Source organism: Echinops telfairi, unplaced genomic scaffold (genome assembly GCF_000313985.2).
Source record: "Echinops telfairi isolate 266 unplaced genomic scaffold, ASM31398v2 ScPeMD7_7457;HRSCAF=8495, whole genome shotgun sequence".
Lineage (NCBI taxonomy): Eukaryota > Metazoa > Chordata > Mammalia > Afrosoricida > Tenrecidae > Echinops > Echinops telfairi.
In genome coordinates, this window is record NW_022111357.1 from 11188069 (window position 1) to 11192798 (window position 4730).

Below are 4730 nucleotides of genomic sequence, written 5' to 3' on the forward strand. Positions count from 1 at the left end.
AAACAAGCTAAAAAATAATAATAAAGTTAACCTAGAACTTCTAGGTTCTTTCCCTGTTATTGTTCTTGTCCTCACTTTTTTCTCTCATCAGCCTTTCTGGACCTTCCTTCCCCCTGTTCTTTGTCACCCATGTCTTCCCAAGTAAGGTTTTGTCACACACAAAGGTCTAACGTGTGGCAGTGGAGGCAGAGGCCGTAGCTCCAGGGTAGAGGGCCCTAAAAACTAGGCATGCTGCTTGCCAAGGGTGAGCTAGAGGCAGCAGCATCGAAGGACAGTTCTAAACCATACAAGAAGAGCAACACTAGCGCCGTGGCCAGGAAAGCAGTGCTGAATGTCCATCAGTGAAGGTCACGCCAGTGAGACCTTGAGAAATCAGTAGTCAGATCAAAAGCTGGAAGGATCTGGAGCAAGAGAGGATTTGGACTGTAATAAGGGCCAGGGCTAGCAGTTCAGAACTGAGGCCACTACTGCGTGTTGCTGCCTTCATCTGTACAGAGTATTTCCAGTGCCAGATTCTGCCTTCAGTTATCTACCCCTTACTCCCATTCTTTTCTCTTGCTCCCAATTGCCATCCAGGATCCACTTTTCTTTGGCTTCTTTTACTGAAGTGTTAGCTGCTAGAATAGCGAAAACCACGTTCTGCTGCCTCATCCACCTCTAGAACTATAAATAGTTCATTTCTAGCTCCTAATCCACCAACTAAGTAGGCAGCCTATTTTTACCTCCTGATCATTTGGAAACAGATCAAGGATGAGCCCTGAAATAGAAAGGTGAACCCCACACCGAACACTCACCTGATGTTTGAATCAAATAAAGGTCTTCTGGCTGTGCTTCAACCTAATAAATAAACCAAAAAATGGATTGTGGTGAGTTTGGGGCAAATGCCCTATTCTCAACGATACTCATAGTACAGATTAAGCCATTTAGAGAAAGTGACACTGGAGAGGTGTACCTAACGTGAAAGGCACTGACAATTTTGTAAGGGCTAGAGCAGCGGTTCTCAACCTGTGGGTCACGACTCCTTTGGGGGTTGAACAACCCTTTCACAGGAGTGGCCCAAATCATAGCAGTAGCAAAATTACAGTTATGAAGTAGCAACAAAAATAATTTTATGGTTGGGGGTCACCGCAGCATGAGGAACTGTATTCAAGGGTCGCGACATTAGGAAGGTTGAGAACCACTGGGCTAGAGGATCTTGGGTGGTACTTAAGCAATATTCTCAATCAACATATTTACCAGGCATCTGCTTGAGTGGGGGCTTTGGCGGAGACAGGAAAATGAGAGAGATGGTATTGTACAGGGCATAAAAGGGAGTTCAGTGCTGCTGGTTGCTTGCTATGTGATTTGTGCATGTTGGTTGACTTAAATTGTAATTTTTTGTAATAATACCATTTACCTCATCTAAATGAGACTACAAATGTATAGCTGTAACTCAGTAAGTGTTCAGTGTGCTAAATCCAACAAAAACCAAATTCACTGCTGTTAAGCCGGTTCCAACCCATGGCGACCCTATAATGCAGCTGTGGGTTGCTAAAACTATAACTTTATGGGAGTAGAAAGCTTCATCTTTCTCCGGCAGAACAGCTGGTGGTTTCGAACTGCTGACCTTGCAGTTAGCACCCCAAAACATAACCAGTACTCCCTCATCTGCTAAATAGGTGACTATAATTATAATTATGAGCTATAATGATGCGAGATGCCCTTTTTAAAAAAAATATAGTGAATTTTGTTTCATAAAGAAAAGGAATTTCTAGACAGGAAAAGTAACATTTATAAAACACAAGGCCAGAATATGGAAGAAAATTTCAAGGTGCAGTCAATGAAATTGACCAGTCTGGCAAGAAGAGAAGATTTAACTAGAGAATAAGGCTGGGGAAAGGCATTCGAGAGCCCTGAACACTAGTACTCTGTAGTGTCCCTCCTTTGTTTATACATTGGAATAGGATGTGTGAATTGTGTATGAATGTGTGTGTGCCTTAGCTATCCATGTTGTAACTTCTTAAATGTGGCCATAATATTAGCAATGGGACGAGGAAAATGGCATATGCCACATTTAGCAGAATGAAATGAACTAGATTATAAAATTGTTAATGGATGCGACGTACTAAGATTTTTTACTACAGTCCCCATTTTGTACAAAAAGAATATTCCACATATTGTACAACCAAGGAAATAAATCCGTGAACATAATTGTTTCAACAATCCATGTAAAATTCTCTTGGTCTCCCACAACAAAACATTGGCTTTCACCAATTTGCTTTTAACAGCTCCTACATCAGTTTTGATGCTTGCTTTGTAATAAATGCTATAATTATAAATGAACAAATGAAACTATGGCAGAAAGGAAAAATTAACGATCAGAAAACAAATATTATAAATAAATTACTGTATTTTATTTTTAGATAGGTCTTTCCTCTCTAACATGCTACGATTAGTTGCTCTTACAAATTCTTCACTGATATCTTTACAATGAAGCTGCCAAATAGCATCCACTTCCATATATCATGAGGATAATGAATCGAGTATTTTGGGAATCACTGCTGTAAGCTGAGGGTTTGGGGTGTCTTAGGGAAGAAAATGAGTGCTCCTCTGGGCAATCTGGAATCATGAAAGTTAGGCATCTGCATAAAGCAGTTTGAACACTGTGCAGTGCACATTGGTTTTTATCTTCTACGGAGGAATCCAGGGTGCCTACTTGAATATAGTTGTCTTTCCTGAATCTGCAAACGTAGTTCTCAGGTGAGAGTGAAGTTGCCCTTCTTCTCCATCAAGGCCTCCATTGGGTGAACCTGCACTACTTTCTTTCTTGGGTGCCTTCATGCATTCTTCATCAGACATATCCACATTTCTCAGGAAGAAAACCTATTTGAAAGGAGCTCACATTTCACCCTTCTTTTCATGCAAGATGCAAGTGTGTCAATAATGGTGCAGTATGTGGTTACGTGAAATTGCCCTCTGGCACTAGATGCTTCTGGAACACTTCTATTGTTTCCTTGTTTCTAATGCTTCTATGATGGTGGACTGCTTGATAATCAGTTTATGGCAGTACTTATTTTGTTTCCAAATTTTTCAAAATCTTCCCTTAAGTTATGCCACTATCCTGTTAATGACTGGTAGGGATGGGTGTATGTCTTTAAATTTACTTCTGAATCTTGGAGAGCTTGACTCCTCCCATGAAAATGCTGTGATATGTTATTCCCCAACATAAGCACGTACTCCACCGTTTGCATTTTGTTGGCGATGTTTCCAGCTTTTCTTTGTTAGCTCCTTATTGTGCCTGGGTGTTAGCAATGCTTTCTGAGGCTTCTAGAATCTGAATTTATGATTCCTGGGTTGCGCGCATTGCTGTAGCATGCACTTCCCAACACATCTGAGAAAGGCATTTTAATAACCAATGCCTAAATATGCTTTTTTTGCTGTAGGGGAAAAAACAGTAGGGTAAAAAATCCATTGTGTGATAGTTTTCTGTGCTTCATCTTACAAAATTAAGTGAATACAGTTAATGTTCATACACATAGTATGAAAATGGCATATTGATTACATTCTAAAATTAATTGTATGCCTCTATAATGCCTTGACATACTGACAGCATTGTCATAGGACTGGGCTCTGCACTTAGGACTTGATTTGCAGCTTCTTTACTGGTATGACTTATTAAGCGAGTAAATGTGATGAATCACTTAATAGGTTGTCTACCTGGGTGTTAGTCTGGGTACTTTAGAGAAACAAATCCACAGAAACTCTTGTATAAGAGATAGTTTTATATAAAGGTTAAGTGCACATCAAGAAAACATCCCAACCCAGTGCTGCCCAAGCCCAAAAGTCCAACATTAACCCATATGTCCGACACCAATCCACAAAGTCCTCCTCCATCTCACAAAACACACTCAATGACGCCAACTGTAGGAAGAAAGCCAAATCAGTGAACGTGTAAGCATCTCAGCACTAGCAGGGGTCTCCACACGGCTGCTCCAGTACCCAGGGCTGCATCGGTGTAGGTCCATGTGTCTTCAACTCAGGGATGTCTTGCAGGAAGTGAGCCTTGCCAGCTTAAACAGGGAACCGGCTAAGGCAGCTGCACCCTGGTCCAACCATCACAAAGCAAGAGACCCGAGAACTAGAAAGGCAAGGTTCACAGCCATTTATCCCTCTGCCCTTCAATTAACCCCACATGTGTTTATCAGCCAGGTTGGCACAATAAACTTTAACTGTCTCAATCTGTTAGTAGAGATCAAGATTAGAATCTACAGACAAACTGGACTATGGAGCTATATTTATTTCACTGAAAATAGCGGATCAAACTTTACCATTTATTAAGATTTTTACTTCTTCACAAGCTGATTTAGTCATACGTGATGGGGTGTCCTTTCCTTTGAGAGGAGGCCAGATAAAAATGGATCAAACTGAGCAACAAGTTCAAGTAAGCCCAGTTTCCATTTTGTGGGGACCCAAACATTTCATTTCTTCTTCAAAAAGATAGTCCATGTTCAGCAACTGTTATAATGACAGCAATAATATGTTGCGAGACAACTTTCCACTACTGATCCTCTTCATTAATTTATGTTTCCAGTTCATGACTTAAGCCAAAACCGTGATTTCAGTTTAAATATGACAGCATACAGCCTCTGTGAACGTGACTGTTTTCACGTTTGCTCATCATAGTCTAGTTGTTGCAAGCACTAAGCCCACTGCAATGAATAGAAAAGTAATTTAAGGCTGAATAGTTTGCA